A 20,956-nucleotide genomic window follows, 5' to 3' on the forward strand; every position below is an offset into this window, starting at 1 on the left:
GAGAAATAAGAAAGGGGGATCCATGGAAGTGACTGAAGCCAGATAACTAGAGATTAAGGTGTTGGGGGGGGGGGGGGGGTTGTGGGCCCTGGGGCACCTCTTAGTCTAATAGCAATCAGTGTGTAACAGCTGGGGTGGGGGGGATGGAGAGGTGCACTTTGGGGGCTCAGCCTTGGGTGCTGGAGGACCTTGTTCCAGCTCTGCGGACACCCTTTCAAGTGGTCCATCGAGTGAGGTCTGGACCCCTTTAGCATTTACTGCAATATTACCATCCAGAATAATTTTTAGCAAGCATACCTGTCCCCTGCTTCTGGACCCCCATCATGGTGGGCTGGCTCAGTAGCCTTTCACTGGGGTCCAGGATACCAACCTCTCTGGGCTGCCTATACATGCTATTTCCCATATTATTATTATTATTTATATAGCGCCAGCATCTTCCGTGGCGCAGTACAACAGCATACAGGGCAGAACAATACAAAATACTACAGTAGTTAATACAAGACAATGGTGATAAACGTGATCAAAATATAAGTGCGCCAAGGTCAATGTGAGATTTTGGAATATACAACAGTGTTTATAAGGAGTTCACCAGATAAACTGGTTGTAGAACAACCTATAAAGAAGGGTGTTTACAGTCTTGTAAAGTTTTTAACATAAAACATAGCTTTTAATTGGCATTATACAAAGTTTATATGTTCCACCAATAAAAAAAAACAACTACAAAACTTTAAAAACATATCACAGAACATCAGTTCATTTGTAGAAAAATGCCCACCCCTCAAGGAAACTAGAAATTTGGGCACCTGTGGTAAATGGATAATTTGGGGGCTGCCATTGGCATTAATGCGCAACCAGACGCCCAGTAAAAAATGATGGTCAATATTAATGTTTATGTTGTAACATTGTTTTTTTGCATTCTTTGCGGCAGGTTTAGATTAGGTGCCAGAAGGGGGTTTGCATTGAGGGGGCAGATAAAATCAGGCATCAGGAAAGGGGTGTGTGCCGAAGGGGCAGTTAAGGTTATGCGTCAGAAAGGTTTGCACCATGGAGGGGGGGGGGGGAGGGAAGAGTTAAAGGGACCCTGCGCAGGTGATAAAAACAAAAATTGACACTTACCTTGTGCTCCCTCCAGCCCACCGTAGGCTGCGAGGTCACCCGGCATCCACCTGGCTCCTTCCCTGTTTGCAGGATGACTTCAGCCCGATGTCAGGTCTGCTTCCCGCTTCCATGTATAGCGCCATTACGCCGGCCAGCTATGCGTCATCACGCAGGCCGGTGTGAGAGTCCGGCTCATGCATGATTCAAGCTTAGAGAACTGCGCATGCGCAGGTCTCATGCCGGCCGGCGTGACGACGCGTAGCTGGCTGGCGTAATGGCGCTATACATGGAATCGGGAAGCAGACCGGATGACTACAAGTATATTAATGCATTATAATGATAGGTTTTTATATTTTGCTAGATTTTTATAGGCTGAAACATAAACTCACGGCAGGTCTATTAAAATTATTTTTTTATTTTAAAAGCTTTGTGTCCTGTACACCTCATTTATAGGTTGTGTGTTACAACCAAAGCTCAACGTGTCTGCGTTTAATATTGTGAAAGGGGACTTGTGTTGTCATTTCAGCCCCTGGTATTTATTGTAGAGGACTATTTAAAGTGGACCTGAACTCAGAACTTCTTCTCTGCTCTAAATGATAAGCAACAGCATAATAACCTTTACTGAAAAACATTTTCTTGTTACAGCTTATAGAGCTCCTACTGATATTCTGCAGAGTGGTTACTTCCTGGTATCCTGGGAAGTATCTCCTGTGTTTACATATTAGCTCAGAATTCAGCAGACAGCTGACAGCTCAAATTACACTAGCTCATTACTTGCAACTAGACAGGCTATAAACATGGATTTCTCTGTGTTTTCCTTGTCTCCTGTGCAAGAGTTCAGGCCCATTTTAAAGGAACACCATCATGAAAAATGTAACACATACATAAAATACATACACATAAAATGTACATTTCTCTGTTACAGTCACTTAGAGTAGGTACTAAAAACCTGACAGATTTTGGACTAGACAAACTCTTTGTGGGAGATTCTTAATATTACCTTTATTCTTTACAAAAGCTCTACCTGTAAAGGATCTTTACAAAGATGCCGCTTTTCACACCAGTTTGGCAGTTGCACTGAGCAACTATTCAATATTTTGTAAATAAATACCTGAGAATCTCCCTTGAGGAGATGGACTAGTTTAAAACCGATCAGATCGCTAATTTAAGTAACAGCAACACAAGGAAAAAAAGTAATTTATAGTGCATTTTACCCTGGGAGAATTGTACATTTTATATGTATGTATTTTGGAATAAACATTTTTCATTATAGGCGTCCTTTAAGTTCGAATAAAAGCTAATAACTTGGTATTGGAAGGTACAGCCCACCTGGCAGGTCTCTGGGGTTGGAGGAGCTCTTGTAGTACAGGTTCTCTCCTAGGTCCGTGTTGCTGTGCTGGAGGGTTCTGATGGGCAGGAGGTGATCAGCCCAGCTCTGAGCAGACTTGCACAGGTCCCGATTCAGCTTTAGTGGAGGAGATCCATGGAGCTTGCGGTACTTATTGTGGGACTCCAGGAAGTCTTTCTCAAACTGGTTTAGGTCAGTTCCTGGTGGGTATAAAACACAAGTTTATTAGAAGCCTAAGTTCACCATTTTTCACATTCCAACTTAAAGGCAACCTAAAGCAAGGCTTCCACATTTATTTGTTATAAAAAGAGAGAAACTCCAGTGAAAACAATGTAAAAAGTGCTTCATTTTTACAATAATTATGCATAAATGATTTAGTCAGTGTTTTCCCATTGTAAAATCTTTCCTCTCCCTGATTCACATTCTGACATTTATCACATGCTGACATTTTTACTGCTGGCAGGTGATGTCTGTGGAAGGAGATGCTGCTTACCTTTTTGGCAGTTGGAAACAGCTGTTATTTCCCACAATGCAACAAGGCTCCCACAGTGTGATGTCAGCACCTCAATGCTGTGAAGCGCTTACATCACACTGTGGGAGGGGTTTCACCACGATATCAGCCATACAGAGTCCCCTAATGGTCTGTTTATCAAAAGGAAAGGATTTCTCATGGGAAAGGGGGTATCAGCTACTGATTGGGATGAAGGTCAATCCTGGGTTACGGTTTCTCTTTAAGCTATACCAGTCGCCTGGCAGTCCTGCTGATCTCTTTGGCTGCAATAGTGGCTGAATCACACACACATATGAAACAAGCATGCAGCTAATCCAGTCTGACTTTGGTCAGAGCACCTGATCTGCAGCATGCTTGTTCAGGGTCTATGACTAAAAGTATTAAAGGCAGAGGATCAGCAGGCCAGGCAATATGCATTGTTTTAAATTAAATAAATCTGGCTACCTCTACATCTCTCTCTCTCTTTAGGTTCCCTTTAAAGTAGAAATTTAACCCAGGATTGAACTTCATCCCAATCAGTAGCTGACACCCCCTTTCCCATGAGAAATGTATTCCTTTTTTCCAATAGATCATCAGGGGGCTCTGTATGGCTGATATTGTGGAGAAGCCCCTCCCACAGTGTGAGGTCAGGGTCTGCCAGTCCTTGGCCCAGACAGTTTCCTGTCTGTGAATCGTGCTGCATTGTGGGAAACAACAGCTGCTTCCAACTGCCAAGCAAGCACTGTGAAAATTATTCTTTATCTTCTAATGTCTCACTTTGCAATATCTTAATCGTTTCCCCTCTACTACTATCTTTGGTAGTTCCTCCTCAAAGTGGTTAGAAACTTAGCATTTCTTCTTTGCTCTAAAAGATTTTCCACCTGAAACCTACTACTACAAAAAATAAATAAAAATGGTAGCAGAACAGCATTCAAATAGTGAAACACAGCACTTTCGTCTTCAGTGGAAAGATTGTTAAATCCTAAGAGGTGATGAAATATCTTTTGCCTACATTCCTTTATCATTTACAATTAGTAAACATTAGCAGCACTGCTGAAACTGATCTGCACACATAGTAAAAACAGAAAGAGCTAAGAAATGATCACTAGATAGATTTTAATATATAAAATACAACAGGGGCGTCAGGCAGCCAGATCCCCGGTATGGCTAGGTTGGTATGGTGTCCCCAGTGTAGGCAGGTGTCTCCAGTGTGGCCAGCAGCCTTTACTCACCTCCCAGGCTCCGGCGCTGAGCAGCTCTAGCCCCCTCCACTCTGGCCGATATCCCTGCTCGCACTGACTCTAATTTCCGGGTCGCGGCTTGATGAGGTCATCAAGCCGGGACCCGACAGAGTCAGAGCGAGGGCAGATGCCAGCCAGAGCTAAGGGGAACGACGATTGTCGTGAGAACGTCAGGGAGGTGAGTGGATCCTCTTCTTCCCCTCCCACTGCTGCAGCTCTAATAGTGATCACTACGATCCGCCGGTGATCATAGTGATTACGAACCAATCGTGACGGCTCCTGATCACTGAGGGAATAGGTCAGCTGTCATGACAGCTTAATCTCCCGTCTCGGGTGCGCACGATCGCGGCGGATGCTTCGTTTGAGGAAGATCAATCTACGTCCAGAGCGGCAGCTGGACGTAGATTCATTCTGCGTCGGTCCTCTTTTGGTTAAACTTCAATATCACAAGATTTTTCACAAAATCAGGATTTTTCTGTGTTCGCATTATAACATGAGGAAAAGCAAATCTGCCACCTGAATTTAAATTAAAAAAGCTGAAAAATTGCAAACGGTATAAGAACGGAATGCACAAATATGTGATGCGATTCAAATACATTAGATGCGCACCCATCACGTTTCTGGAAAAACCATAAAAACGCACATGAAATCTAACAAGCGAGCCGTGCCAACAATAGAACTAAGGTATTTCAATAAATTAGCTCTGCAATGCCTGCTCACCTTGATCCTGCAGACGCAGCCCGGCGAATCTTTGGTTGAACGCCATTCCTGGTCCGCGGCCGGATGACAGTATAACCTAAGTAAAGACAAAGGAAAGAGTTTGCATTAAGGCCCATGTCACATCGAGTGTATGGCTAGACCATACAAGTCAAACTGCGGCCCGTGGGCCAAATCTGGCCCTCAGAGCCATCAGATTTGGCCCTCTCCCCACTTTGCATTATGTTTGGCCTACTCTAGACCTCCAGAGAAGCTATATTGGAAGGTAAGCACTAGATCACCAGGGAAGCCATATGGGGTGGAGGACAGCGCTAGATACCAGGGAATTGTACAGGATAGGGAAGGGGGCCTCTAGACATCAATGAACTGTATAGGGGAGGGAGGGGGAACTAGACTCCAGGGAAGTGTATAGGGGAATGAAGGTCTCTAGACACCAGGGAACTGTATAGGGGAGGGAGGACCACTAAACATCAGGGAATTGTATAGATGAGGGGGGGGGGGGGGGGTCACTAGACATTGAAGTCCGCCCGCCACTTGGTCCCAAAGCTCAATTTCGGCCCACCTTAGATTTGAGTTTGACACCCCTGTGCTAGACGCTGCATGTCACCACTTGTAATGGTTGTAAACAGATTCTGCTACTGTAGTGTAGGGCTTCAGAAATCCAATCAACCATGACTCCCCTTCATACATCTCAGATCTTGTCCAGAGATACTCCCCAACCCGCTCTCTCCACTCCCGCAACACTCTCCAAATGTCCGACCCTCAGCGCTTTGTATGGTACCATAGCTGCAAAGAGCCAAGTGCCTACCAATTGTGGGAATTCTAAGCTGGCTGCAGTTTCAAGGCCTCTTTTCCACGAACAGTTGAACTGTGTGCTCAGCAAGCAGTTACCAGGCAGCAGCAAACAGTTGTGAGCGTTTGAGCGGCTTTTCACTGCCTATTAACTGCTCATGGAAAAGGTTTGATAGGCAGTGAAATGCTTCTCAAACTCTCAGAACTGTTCACTGCTGCTTGGCAACTGCTCACTGCTGCCTGGCAACTGCTTGCTGAACACAGTTTAACTGCTCGTGGTAAAGAACCGTTAATTGCAAAAAAGAAAAAAACAACAAAAAAACAAACAAACACTTGTGCACTCCCAGTATAGGTTCATGTTCCTTTTATAAGGACTCTTTTCCATGGACTGTTGATAGGCAGTGAAACGCCTCAAACTCTCAAAACTGATTGCTGCTGCCTAGCAACTGTTTGCTGCTGCTTGATAACCGCTCACTGCTGCCTAGTAACTGCTTGCTGAGCACAGTTCAACAGTCCATAGAAAAAAGGCCTAACAAAAGCAAGGCAGTCAGCAGCTGCAGGATGTGGCCTGTGTGTTATGTAGGATGGACAGAGCTGGTACTGGTTTCTGTATGTTATGTGGCGGGATGGATAGAGCTGGCAGTGGTTGAGTGCAGTGCGTTTTGTCGTCCTGTTTACATAGACAACGCTGAACATTCCCCGGGGTTTCACTTCTGCCTCGGGTGACCGCAGTGTGACTCGCAGCCAGGCTACACCAAGGTGAGAAGTTTATTTACTCAGCACTAAAAGTGTCACCAGGGCAATAAAAAAAAAAACACACAAAAATCTGGAGCCTGTGGCAGAATCATTGTGGTGTCTGTAATGCTGTATACACACCATGCAATTTTCCTGTCAGACTGACCGATAATTTCCGGCATGTCCAATCTGCTTTCAATCAAAAAAAAAAAAAAAAAGGATCGATTGAGTACTGCAATCGATAGTTTTCCCAATTGGACATGTCGAAAATTAATCAATCCATCTAGAGCAGATCACCCACCAGGCAACCTAGGTAGGTGCCTGGGGCCTAGTGGGTATCAAGGGGCCGACCAGCCACCTCCTGACCTAAGAAGAAAAAAAAAAAAGTTCAGGCACATCTCCTCAAGTTAGGACATTTAAATACGTTATTAGGGAGGTGCTAATGGGGGCGTGGCCAGCAAAATGGCAAAAGGGAGTTAACCCTTTGCACACTCACATGCAAATGTTCAAACAAATGCATTCACAGGAATCAATCATACAGGCATCACTGCTATCCCTACAGCTAAGTGAAAAGTCGGGGTCTTAGTTACAAAAGAATGCAGGTACTTATCCGTTAGCCGGGCGCATCCTCTAGGTGGCGACAAAACTCCACCAGAGTTACATCTTTCCCTACTATCCATGTCGGCCTGGAGGGGGAATAGTAATTAGCGCCACCTGCCGGATGCGCCCAGCTAACGGATAAGTACCAGAATGCATTCCCTTGTGTAGTCACCTACACTGCGCAGAAGTACCCAGGTATTCGTAGGTGTCCTAACGCTAGCTCCGTAACATGAATAGATCTAAACTATGCATGTTACAGGGCCAGAGTCAGGACACCTATGAATACCTGGGTACTTCTGCGCAGTGTAGATGACTACGCAAACAAATGCATTCTTTTGAAACGAAGGTCTGGTGCACACCAAGCGCGCTTCCGAGCACTTTTAAACATGTCAGCGCTTTAAAAAGCGCTTGGCTAATGTATTTGAATGGAATGGTGCACACTAGAGCGATGTGATTTTTTTCCACAAACGCAAACACGGGCCCTGCGGCATTTGCCGATTTTTGAGGCGATTCAGCCTCAATGTTAAGTATAGAAAAGTGGAAAAATCGCTCTGAAAAGCGCTAGATCAGAGCGATTTTCCAAGCATTTTTGTTACAGAAGCTATTCAGTTACAGCTCTACTGTAACAAAATATGAAAAAAACACTACACCAAATATCACTAGGCATACTTAGCAAATCGCAAGGCACATGCCTAGAATCGCCAAGAAGAAAAAAAAATAACTTCAAAAAGCACTAAGGGCCCTTTTCCACTTGCGGCGATTGCGATGCTGAATCGCAAATCCCTAGCGATTTTAAATATAGCAACATCACAATGGCCGGGAAGAAAAGGGACTTTGCTGAATCGCAATGGCTAGCATTTAGCGCAAGCACTAGCGATTGCTAGTGGAAAAGGGCCCTAAGAGTTTTGATTACGCTAGCACTTTTTGGTGTGCAATGGCCCTAAGACCCCGGTTTTTATCTACGCCAGGCTTTCTCAACCAGGGTTCCTTGAGTACTCTGCAGGGGTTCCTTGGCATTTTCCCCCATCGTGGGGGATGTATAATGGAGCTCACTATAATAGGTGGTACTGTAACAAGAAGCACTGAATTAGGGGCTTAGGAGGCAGTATAATGAGTGTAATGGGGGTGGTGAAATAAACAGCCACACATACTTTTAAAGACCATGCTTCCGGAAAAATAAATGCAGGGGTTCCTCGAGATCAAAAAATTGTTTGCAGGGGTTCCTTGAGATCCAAAAGCTATTTGCAGGGTTCCTCCAGCGTAAAAAGGTTGAGAAAGGCTGATCTACGCTGTAGGGACAGCAGTGGTGCCTGGATGATTTATTCCTGCAGTTGCATTTGTTTGAATATTTGCACGCAAGGCCTCTTTCAGGGCTGGAACCCACAAGAGCGTTTTTTTGAGCATTTTGGCAGCGCTGCGATACGCTAGCGTTTTGCCAAAACGCTCAGCTGATGTTAATGGATGGGGCAACTTCCACAGGAGCGTTTGCGTTTCCCAGAAACGCAAACGCAGGACATGCAGCATTTTGGAAGCGTTAGCGCTTCAATGTAAAGTATTGAAACGCTAGCAGAAACGCTCAGCAAAACCTAAACTGAGCGGTTTTGCTAGAGTTTTGCGGTTCAGCACACTGTAACAAAATTAAAAATAATTCACAGGACCAATCAGAATAAAAACGCAAAACGCAAAACGCTACACAACCGCTGAGGAAAAAAATACACTGTTGCAAAACGCGACCGAAAACTCGCATGAATCCGCTTGCAAACCGCTCATGCAAAACGCTAGCGGTTGCGTTTTGCGTTTGCGGATTTCAGTGGGTTCCAGGCCTTACAGTGGGACGTTAAAGTCGCACGTTAAAACAACATTTAGGCCTCTTTCACAGTGGGACGTTGCGTTTGTTGCGACGTTAAAGTCGCACAACGTGCCCCTAATGCAACGCATGTAGGTTATGATATTGGACGTTATTTTACACTGCGTTATGTGTCTCTTGGTGCGCCGTTTTCGTTGCATACTGATGGAACAAAAACGTGGCATGCGTTACAAACAAAACATTACTGAGCATGTGCAACACACAACGCAGCAAAGGTATTGCTAAACGCACAGTATGCAGCACTCTCCAAATATTGCTACACGTTACACACAACGAAACGTGTGCACTGTGAATGTCGCACAGACTTTGCATTGCTGTGCGTTAGTCTGCCTTATAAATTTTTACAACGTGCAACTTTAACGTCCCACTGTGAAAGAGGCCTTAACGCAGAATAACTCACTGCAATGAAAAATCAATGCCCCGTTCACAGTGCACACATTGCGTTGGTGACTACCGCTGCACGTTCAGTGAAAGTGCTGCATGCTGTGCGTTATACACGTTATTAGCTGCGTTGGACTGTTTGCACATGCTCAGCAATAACTTGCAAACATACTTTTCATTGCCTGTATGCTCTACTGTATGCGACCGTAACGGGCATTAAGTTGCTTTGCGACTTTTTTGGGGGGCATTGCGTTGTAATTTGCGTTGCGACTTTAACGTCGCATCAAAACGCAATGTCCTACTGTGAGAGAGGCCTGAGTGTGCCAAGAGTTAAAGGGGAACTGAAGTAAGAGGTATACAGAGGCCATATTTATTTCCTTTTAAGCAATACCAGTTGCCTGGCAGCCCTGCTGGTCTATTTCTCTGCAGTAGTATCTGAATAACACCAGCAACAAGCATGCAGCTAGTCTTGTCAGATCTGTCTTTAAAGTCTGAAACACCTGATCTGCTGCATGCTTGTTCAGGGGCTATGGCTAATAGTATTAGAGGCAGAGGATCAGCAGGGCTGCCAGGCAACTGGTATTGATTAAAAGGAAATAAACATGGCAGCCTCCATATACCTCTCTCTTCAGTTCCCCTTTAACTCCTACATTTTCTGACCTCTCTCCACTTCAGTTTACCAAAAAGACCACAAGGGGGCCCCAAATCTACTGCCTTGCCTAGGGTCCGATTACAACTTACTCCATCTCTGGATCCATCGATCTGAGGGGAAGTTGCATGGTATGAATATAGCATGAAGTCCAACACGGAACAGCAATCTTTGAATTACTCTTCGCCCTTAAAAGGCTTATGCTAAGTATGCACAATGCAATTCCCCGTTAAATCGAGGGGTTGAAACAATACTTTTCCACATGCCCAATCAGCTCCCAATCTATAACAGGATCGATTTAAGGAGTAGTGATCTGAACACCGATCCGGTTATCGATAGACTGCAGATGTGACATGACGGAAATTATCGTTTCAATCTGACGTGAGACACCTGTAAAGTAAAGCGGACCCGATCTGGCTCGGCTATTTCCCCCTGTATCCGATTGGAAAGCCACTACTGCGCAGGATCGCGGTAGGTAAAATATTTCCCTTTCTGGTGTTCCGGGGCTGACAGCACTGGATCGCCGGGACGGAGGAGGAAGCCCTATTAGGATCCAGAGGCTTCCTCCTCCCGAGGTAAGTACTGTACCCCCCAAGGGGATGTTTTTTGTTTACAGATTTTCTTTCAGGCCCGGTTCACATTAGCTTTTTTAGCGGATCAGAACCGGACCGTATACTGTACGAACGGAACAGATGTGAATGGATCCAATGTTAACCTATGGATCCATTCACATGCGTCCCTTGATACGGATACGTTCCGGTCCACGGATCTAAACAATGCTGCAGGCCTTAATTTTCTGGACCGTTCTGCCCAGCGGAACGGATCTGGACAAAAAATACTGCAGCATTTGGGGGCAATGGGATTTAGAACGTTTATTCACACTAGTGAAGAAACGGACTGTTCCATGGGGGATGTGGGGACGCAAATCTAGCGACGGGAGGGTGAGGGGAGGGTGCAGCAGCCGGGTGGGTGGGTGAGGGAGGGTTTATACATACCTAATTTTCAGTAGTAGCCGGCGGTAGAGGCTTCAGTCTTCTTCCTAGTCACATGACGAGCTGTGTAGTCACAGCGGAAGAAGAGGAATCCTCTACCGCCGGCTACTACTGAAAATTAGGTATGTATTTGCTAAATGAAAACTGATCCGATCAATCATTGATCAGATCCGTTTTCACTATGTGAACCGGGCCACGGACTGAGCCATCCGGATCCATTTGGCTCAGAACGCTAATGTGAACCGGGCCTAATGCTGGGAATACACGGTGCGCTTTTGAGCCATTTAGATGGCTCGATTGATCATTTCCAACATGCCCGATCGATTCCACGCCCGATTTCGCATAGGGAACAATGGGAAAAGATAAGAAAAACGAATGGAAGATGAGAATCTGGCGCAAAATTGAGCGGGGAATCGATCAGCGGCAGAATCGAGCCGCAAAAGCGCAGCGTGTATTTCCAGCATTAGGCCTTGAATAGAGAGACCAGTGTAACATGTTTCAAGCACTGGAAGAACAAGGCAATCAGACTATTCAAAAAGAGTTTGTCAATTGCGCTCCCCTCCTCTCCCACTCCCCTCTACCCTAGGGCCTGCTGCAACTCAAACACAGATGCCACATGTACATCAAAGGATCAATAAATTACACAAAATGGAGTGCGCTACCCCCTCCCAATGTCCAAAACCTGTTCCGACAGTCCTTATAACCACTTCTTTTGCTGTTCAGCATCCACTATCCAGACACTCCAGGATGTATGTCCGTGATGGAAGTATCACATGTATGGAGAGAAAACCAAAAAGAAAAGAAAATCATAGTGCAATCCTGTAGGTATCAGAACGCAGGGACCTTCACCCCATGGGGTGAAGGTCCCTGCGTTCTGATACCTACAGGATTGCACTATGATTTTCTTTTCTTTTCTTTTTGGTTTTCTCTCCATACATGTGATACTTCCATCACGGACATACATCCTGGAGTGTCTGGATAGTGGATGCTGAACAGCAAAAGAAGTGGTTATAAGGACTGTCGGAACAGGTTTTGGACATTGGGAGGGGGTAGCGCACTCCATTTTGTGTAATTTATTAAGGCAATCAGACTGCTTACAGGATAGGCCACACAGTGCATTGATAATTATTCCCTGTCCAAACAGCAGATGGGGCTGTAGAGGTGACAGAGCTACAGAATACCCCCCTTCCCCAAGACAAAGGATTACCCCCAGAACTGCTGGTATATCATACCCATATAGTTTATTAATAATTCACAGCTGTATACAGAGGTCTAATACTCCCCACCTGCCTATAAAGTGGTTGCCTGGACGGTAACCCAGACTTGCGAGTCTAACACTATACTTACCCTTTCATTTCCACCAATTCCAGTGCATACTATATTGGGCTCTCGGTGTCTCCTTTTTATCCTGATACTCTATCTTGTTCCAGTAGTGGGGCAGATTCTCATCACTCCTCTTCAATGCAACTTCAAACCACAGAGTCCATTGCCTTGCGGCTGCTAATTGTCACATGACATGCAACTACGGGAAGCACAAGGAGGTTGGTTCTATGCTATGTGGCTCACCCATGTAGTGCGGGCAGGTAGGACTCCCCATTGTAGAGCGGGCAGGTAGGGCTCCCCCATGTAGTGTGGGCAGGTAGGGCTCCCCCATGTAGTGCGGGCAGCTAGGGCTCCCCCATGTAGTGCGGGCAGCTAGAGCTCCCCCATGTAGTGCGGGCAGGTAGGACTCCCCCATGTAGAGCGGGCAGGTAGGGCTCCCCCATGTAGTGCGGGCAGCTAGGGCTCCCCCGTGTAGTGCGGGCAGCTAGGGCTCCCCCATGTAGTGTGGGCAGTTAGGGCTCCCCCATTTAGTGCGGGCAGGTAGGGCTCCCCCATGTAGTGCGGGCAGGTAGGGCTCCCCCATGTAGTGCGGGCAGGTAGGGCTCCCCCATGTAGTGCGGGCAGGTAGGGCTCCCCCATGTAGTGCGGGCAGGTAGGGCTCCCCCATGTAGTGCGGACAGGTAGGGCTCCCCCATGTAGTGCGGGCAGGTAGGGCTCCCCCATGTAGTGCGGGCAGGTAGGGCTCACCCATGTAGTGCGGGCAGGTAGGGCTCACCCATGTAGTGCGGACAGGTAGGGCTCCCCCATGTAGTGCAGGCAGGTAGGGCTCCCCCCATGTAGAGTGGGCAGGTAGGGCTCCCCCATGTAGTGTGGACAGGTAGGGCTCCCCCATGTAGTGCGGGCAGGTAGGGCTCCCCCATGTAGTGCGGGCAGGTAGGGCTCCCCCATGTAGTGCGGACAGGTATGGCTCCCCCATGTAGTGCGGGCAGGTAGGGCTCCCCCATGTAGTGCAGGCAGGTAGGGCTCCCCCCATGTAGAGTGGGCAGGTAGGGCTCCCCCATGTAGTGTGGACAGGTAGGGCTCCCCCATGTAGTGCGGGCAGGTAGGGCTCCCCCATGTAGTGCAGGCAGGTAGGGCTCCCCATGTAGTGCGGGCAGGTAGGGCTCCCCCCATGTAGTGCAGGCAGGTAGGGCTCCCCCATGTAGTGCAGGCAGGTAGGGCTCCCCCCATGTAGAGTGGGCAGGTAGGGCTCCCCCATGTAGTGCAGGCAGGTAGGGCTCCCCCATGTAGTGCAGGCAGGTAGGGCTCCCCCCATGTAGAGTGGGCAGGTAGGGCTCCCCCATGTAGTGTGGACAGGTAGGGCTCCCCCATGTAGTGCGGGCAGGTAGGGCTCCCCCATGTAGTGCGGGCAGGTAGGGCTCCCCCATGTAGTGCGGACAGGTATGGCTCCCCCATGTAGTGCGGGCAGGTAGGGCTCCCCCATGTAGTGCAGGCAGGTAGGGCTCCCCCCATGTAGAGTGGGCAGGTAGGGCTCCCCCATGTAGTGTGGACAGGTAGGGCTCCCCCATGTAGTGCGGGCAGGTAGGGCTCCCCCATGTAGTGCGGGCAGGTAGGGCTCCCCCATGTAGTGCGGGCAGGTAGGGCTCCCCCATGTAGTGCAGGCAGGTAGGGCTCCCCCCATGTAGAGTGGGCAGGTAGGGCTCCCCCATGTAGTGTGGACAGGTAGGGCTCCCCCATGTAGTGCGGGCAGGTAGGGCTCCCCCATGTAGTGCGGGCAGGTAGGGCTCCCCCATGTAGTGCGGGCAGGTAGGGCTCCCCCCATGTAGAGTGGGCAGGTAGGGCTCCCCCATGTAGTGTGGACAGGTAGGGCTCCCCCATGTAGTGCGGGCAGGTAGGGCTCCCCCATGTAGTGCGGGCAGGTAGGGCTCCTCCATGTAGTGCGGACAGGTAGGGCTCCCCCATGTAGTGCAGGCAGGTAGGGCTCCCCCATGTAGTGCGGGCAGGTAGGGCTCCCCCATGTAGTGCGGGCAGGTAGGGCTCCCCCATGTAGTGCGGGCAGGTAGGGCTCCCCCATGTAGTGCGGGCAGGTAGGGCTCCATGTAGTGCGGGCAGCTAGGGCTCCCCCATGTAGTGCGGACAGGTAGGGCTCCCCCATGTAGTGTGGACAGGTAGGGCTCCCCCATGTAGTGCGGGCAGGTAGGGCTCCCCCATGTAGTGCGGGCAGGTAGGGCTCCCCATGTAGTGCGGGCAGGTAGGGCTCCCCCCATGTAGTGCAGGCAGGTAGGGCTCCCCCATGTAGTGCAGGCAGGTAGGGCTCCCCCCATGTAGAGTGGGCAGGTAGGGCTCCCCCATGTAGTGCAGGCAGGTAGGGCTCCCCCATGTAGTGCAGGCAGGTAGGGCTCCCCCCATGTAGAGTGGGCAGGTAGGGCTCCCCCATGTAGTGTGGACAGGTAGGGCTCCCCCATGTAGTGTGGACAGGTAGGGCTCCCCCCATGTAGTGTGGACAGGTAGGGCTCCCCCATGTAGTGTGGGCAGCTAGGGCTCCCCCATTTAGTGCGGGCAGGTAGGGCTCCCCCATGTAGTGCGGGCAGGTAGGGCTCCCCCATGTAGTGTGGACAGGTAGGGCTCCCCCATGTAGTGTGGGCAGCTAGGGCTCCCCCATTTAGTGCGGGCAGGTAGGGCTCCCCCATGTAGTGCGGGCAGGTAGGGCTCCCCCATGTAGAGCGGGCAGGTAGGGCTCCCCCATGTAGTGTGGGCAGGTAGGGCTCCCCCATGTAGTGCGGGCAGGTAGGGCTCCCCCATGTAGTGTGGACTGGTAGGGCTCCCCCATGTAGTGCGGACAGGTAGGGCTCCCCCATGTAGTGCAGGCAGGTAGGGCTCCCCCATGTAGTGTGGGCAGCTAGGGCTCCCCCATTTAGTGCGGGCAGGTAGGGCTCCCCCATGTAGTGCAGGCAGGTAGGGCTCCCCCATGTAGTGCAGGCAGGTAGGGCTCCCCCATGTAGTGTGGGCAGCTAGGGCTCCCCCATTTAGTGCGGGCAGGTAGGGCTCCCCCATGTAGTGCGGGCAGGTAGGGCTCCCCATGTAGTGCGGGCAGGTAGGGCTCCCCCATGTAGTGCGGGCAGGTAGGGCTCCCCCATGTAGTGCAGGCAGGTAGGGCTCCCCCATGTAGTGTGGACAGGTAGGGCTCCCCCATGTAGTGCAGGCAGGTAGGGCTCCCCCCATGTAGTGCAGGCAGGTAGGGCTCCCCCATGTAGTGCAGGCAGGTATGGCTCCCCCCATGTAGAGTGGGCAGGTAGGGCTCCCCCATGTAGTGCAGGCAGGTAGGGCTCCCCCATGTAGTGCAGGCAGGTAGGGCTCCCCCATGTAGTGCAGGCAGGTAGGGCTCCCCCCATGTAGTGCAGGCAGGTAGGGCTCCCCCCATGTAGTGCAGGCAGGTAGGGCTCCCCATGTAGTGCAGGCAGGTATGGCTCCCCCCATGTAGAGTGGGCAGGTAGGGCTCCCCCATGTAGTGCAGGCAGGTAGGGCTCCCCCATGTAGTGCGGACAGGTAGGGCTGGGTCCTGGTAGCGGCATGCATTCCTCAGGGCTGGCTCAGCAGGTCAGGCGCCGCTGTGTAACAGAGGTTTGCTTGTTTAAGGCAGCTGATTACAGAGTCAGCAAACATCCAGCCCTATGCATAGTCTCTAATCAGAAGTCAATAGAATGAAATCCTCCTGCCAATTCACGTGTCACTGAGTATCCGACTACACGCCATTCAATCCAATCTCACAGGCACATGCGTTTTATCAATCGCCAGGGATGCTAATTGTACAATGTCACGTGTGTTACTTTGTATTTCAGGAAGAGAAGCATCACCCTCGTGGAAACAAATACTTTGCACGCTGCATTTCTGTGCTTTTTGTAGTTCTATTCTAATAAAGTCAGTGAAATCACAAAACAGACAAAAAAAATCCTGTATGCATTTTTACTAGCTAAGCCAATCAGATCAACTTCCCAGAGACAGAATGCAAACCACAAATAAAAAATAAACACGCAAACAAAAAAAAACAAAAACAGTAAGTTTTGCATCAAGAGAATACCATTTATTGGCTTACTTAAAAGAAAAAAGCTTATTATCTGAAAGCTTACCCTTTTCCTTTTAAAGGACTACTGTAGTGAGAAGAATATAGAGGCGGCCATATTTATTTCCTTTTAAACAATACCAGTTACTTGGCTATCCTGCTGATCTTTTGCCTCTAATACTTTTAGCCACAGACCCTGAACAAGCATGCAGCAGATGAAAGGTTTCTGACTATGGGTATCATTCATAAACAGGCTGTCGGTAGTGCGGGAAAACACCGTTCTTCTCCGCAACCGGTATATAAGACTTCTGGGTGGCCATTCATAAAGAAGTCTGCCTGTTGCGGAAGAAGTGCGGAGGTTTTCTGGAGGAAGCTGGCGGCAGCGTGGCGGTAGGCATGCGGAAACTTAAAAGCTGCCCGATTCCCTCCCTGCGCTGCTCTGTCTGATGCTGCTTGGGAGGTCCCTCCCATTCATTTATATGTATTCCGCCCGCCTATCGCTACTGTCGAGCAAGCGGTATTTTCCTTCCGGATACCGCTTGCTCTAATCTTTATGAATGGATGTGTTTGTTACTTTTTCTAGATTAATCTAGAAAAACTCCGCACAAGGCGGAAATGTATCGCTCTGTCACTTTTTCATGCGGAAAGAGCCTTTATGAATGGGGCTTATGCTGAGTGGTCGGGAAAGTCACCGGTGTTAAGCATTTCCGCATGCGGAAATGCTTTATGAATGATACCCATTGTCAGATCGGACAAGATTAGCTGCATGCGTGTTATTCAGACACCACTGCAGCCAAATAGATAAGCTGGGCTACAAGGCAACTGGTGTTTATAAGGAAATAATCCCTCTCTTTAAAGTTGTCAATAAATAAATAAATGGCAACATCCCGATTTTACTAATGGCTAACAAGGTACAATAATCTACTGCTACTAAAAAAGAAAAACTAATGGAAACAAACTGAAAGGTGTAAGGAAAACCAAATACAAGAAAAGTTAAATGGTGTAAAAAGTAAAATAAATATATAAAAAAAAAATGTAAAAAAAATAAATAAATAGCGTTTTAAATTTTTTGATGAAGGGCTTCTTAGCACACGGTGCGCACCGGCTGAATTGGGCACCGCTATAGCTACAATGCTATGGAGTAATTTGGGGTTCCGGCGGTCGCTGGACCCCAAATTACTCCTCTCTCCAAGTTGCTATGACTCGGAGGGGGAATATTAATCAACACGGCTCATAATTTCACTGGCAGAAACTGCACCAAAGTGACGGGGCGGCAAATTGCCATGGATCGGTGGAAAGGCCTAAGGGCTCGTTTCCACTATTGCGGTGTGGAATCGCCTGGATTCCACCGCTGATGAAATCGCATGCGGATGCGATTCCCCATGCGTTTTTTGCCGTGAATTCGCATGCAAATTCGCATAGGTGAGGGTGTATGCGATTTTAACCATGTCACTGCCTGTGTGAATTTACATTGGTACCTATGCGAATTCGCGGCAAAAAACGCATGGGGAAACCGCATGCGATTTCCCTATTAAATACATACGATTAACATGCATTCCACTCGCAGGCGAATTCTGCGGCTCTTGTGCGTTTTTTCACCGCTGAAAAAAACGCACCTCAACAACGCTACAGTGGAAACAGGCCCATCCACTTGCATTACATGTGCGAATCCGCATGCATTGGACGTATGCGGATTCGCGATAGTGGAAACGAGCCCTAAAGCTTTCTACTCAACACGCTAGATTGTTCTTGGCCAAGATGACCATTCTATGCCACCTCTGCAATGAATCTGGCGCATGTATGGCGGCCCCCAATCCCCCCCTCACCTTTTGATGCATCGACGAGCATCTGGACTGCTCGATCATCTTGTACAGTTGAGTCCGCTGTTCTCCCACCTGAGCAGCGCCTGCCAGCCGCCGTCTCTCCCCCCTCACCGCCCCCCCCTCCCCCCTCCATATCAACACAATGCTGGCTAACAGGGGTAGCTATTTGTCTGTACAGCAGTCAGTCCCCCGCTGATGCTTGGGGGATTGAACGTAGATCCCTGTGGGCAACTAAGTGTGTGTGTGTGTGTGTGTGTGCGTGTGCAAAAAACTCGGGCCTTGTGGCACTAGCATGTAAGTTAATGCAAATGTTATGCAAATATTTTGTGCAGCTTGGAATTTATTGCATTGGATTGGTCCTTTTCCAAGTGGCATACATTTGCAGAATATGCATCAACTCAAGAATTATTAGCAGCTTTGTGACTTGCCCACGGTACAATATTTTCCTCAGATGCGATCGGTTGTACAGAAAACCATGCAGTATGGATAACAAAACAAATGAACATGGAAGAATTTCAATAGTGGATTTAATACAGCATTTTGTCAACCGGAATGTTGCATTTTATGATCATATCTGAAGAGAGAGAGTCTTGTTCATGCTGTTTATGGGAACAGTCGATAATTACTGTATAATCTCGTTATAATAAACTCTGATATAGTAAACTACCTCTCCTGGTCCCGGCCAATCTCCATTATAAGTCTATGGGAGCAACGTCTGGTATACTAAAGTCTGATATAATAAAACATCTGTTATAGTTAACATGTTTTTTGGCCCCTACATGACGCTGCCTCTGTATATAGTAAACAGTGGGTGGTGCATGCGTCAGTGTGAAACTCATGGTCTGCTGCTCTCTTTAGGCTGGTTGCAGAGGAGTTGACGCCTGATAACATTTGTAAGACGAGAATAATGGCACCGGCGCTGGATATACAGCACTGTACAAATAAGCAGCCTTGGGAAAATGAGGAATAATGTGAACGTAAACTAAGGAGAATGCAGCGTTACCACTTCCACTTTCCAATCACCAATAAAACTATCATCACTGTCCTCCCACATGATTGTACACACTCACTACCAGGTATCTCTTCCCTTATTAGCAAACGTGCTCCTTGTAGAGTGTGGAGTGCAGTACAGGCTGCTTTCACATGTAGTTCACATCAGAGCAAGCCTGCTCACTGCAAAACTAAGGAGAGTGGAGAGGAGAGTGCCAAGTCCCACCAGAGAAGGTGTTGGAACCACTTGCATTAAAGATGCGAGTGGCTTATGATTGGCTGCATATTGAAGAGAGGCTTCATGATTGGCTCAAGTGTGAGCAGAAGGTTTTGCAGGACACATGCTGCGAGTCCCGCCCACAGAGGTATCGAAGCCACTCACAAGTGAGTGGCTGCCTCTGTTCAGACAGCTGCAATTTTTAAGGAGCCCTGGATACTGTACCAGCAATTTGTCCAGCCTGGATATGCAGCCCTAAGGTATACTTAACCTTGTAGTCCAGCAAATGTGCAAGTGCTTGTACTGTACCTCCAATTGGAGGACAGCGTTGCTCCATTGCAGCAGAGAATGTACCAGGGCATGCTGGGCCATTTCTAGGACAATTTCTGATACAGTAAACTTCTGATACAGTAAACCACTTTTCCTGGTCCCTTGGAGATTACTATAAAGAGATTATACCGTATTTTCCGATTACTTACGCTCCCACAAATATGATCATATGAGCGCCTCTGAGGAAAATATTCTACCGTCAATGTTCACTCAAAAGGGAACCTGAAGTGCGAGGGCAATGGAGGCTGCCATGCCCAATTTATCTCTAAACAATACCAGTTGCCTGGCTGTCTTGCTGATCCTCTGCCTCTATTACTTTTAGCCATAGACCCTGAACAAGCATGCAGATCAGATGCTCTGACTGAAGTCTGACTAGATTAGCCACATGCTTGTTTCTGGTGCAATTCAGACACTTCTGCAGCCTAAGAGATCAGCAGGGCAGCCAGGCAACTGGTATTGTTTAAAAGGAAATAAATATGTCAGCCTCCATTTCCCTCTCAGTTCAGCTACCCTTTAACACCTGGACTTCTGCAGGGACTTGCAGCAGATTCCGTCCATCTGACAGCCCCAGTCAGGATCAGGAACAGCTTTGCTCACCTAAAGTTGCCTTCTGCAGAATGTAGTCCTCACTGGAGTCCACCTTGCGGTCAGCACAGAGCTCCCAGCATGCAGTGACACTCGGGAGCACACAGGAGCTGTACACATAGGCGGACACACACACACACCATTGTTGTACTGTATAGCCGTGTCCTCCACCTCTGGGGGTGGTTGCGCTTCATCTGCAGGCTATTGTGGAATCAGCCTTCCTTCCTGCCGTGCTGAGAGCTATTCCTGTCACCATTCCCCAGCAAGGTGCCTATACACTCACTGAATCCCCATTGTTAGCAATAGGATGGGTTTACTACACTAGTCCTATGTCTACAGAACAGATAGTGGGCGCCTTTGATGGTCCTAGCAGCCAGATCTCACCTAACTCCAGGCAAACATTAAATCCACTCCCATTGTACATTTGCTAAAAAATAAATAAAAGGGGAGGAAGGTTTTGTTTACGCTGGAAGCACTGAAAGAAATTGGGCTGGGGTTTTACAGGAACGGATGGACACTGACTATTGCTTGCTCGGAATGACAGAGAGCTCGTTCACACTAGGAGTGTTTCCGGGCCTTTCTTCAAGCGCAGGCGCCCACAAAATGCTTGTGCAATGAATCTTTATGAGAAGGTTCATATCAGCACAGTTCGTGCGCAGTGTGTTCAGCAAAGCGGTGCCTGTACCATTTTTGGGGTGATTCTCATATAGTGGAAGGT

General features: G+C 48.4%; 1 long non-coding RNA gene and 1 pseudogene across 1 annotated transcript; one reads left to right on the plus strand and one right to left on the minus strand.

The window, feature by feature from the left end:
- LOC137527762 (uncharacterized) overlaps positions 1 to 20,956 on the minus strand; it is a 205,656-nt pseudogene that overhangs the window by 129,727 nt on the left and 54,973 nt on the right.
- Positions 6,190 to 19,167, plus strand: LOC137527765 (uncharacterized). The gene is made up of 2 exons (XR_011023213.1): positions 6,190 to 6,445; positions 18,975 to 19,167. It is a non-coding gene; the product is annotated as an uncharacterized lncRNA (long non-coding RNA).

The sequence above is a fragment of the Hyperolius riggenbachi genome, chromosome 8 (assembly GCF_040937935.1).
Source record: "Hyperolius riggenbachi isolate aHypRig1 chromosome 8, aHypRig1.pri, whole genome shotgun sequence".
In the NCBI taxonomy this organism is placed as follows: Eukaryota; Metazoa; Chordata; class Amphibia; order Anura; family Hyperoliidae; genus Hyperolius; species Hyperolius riggenbachi.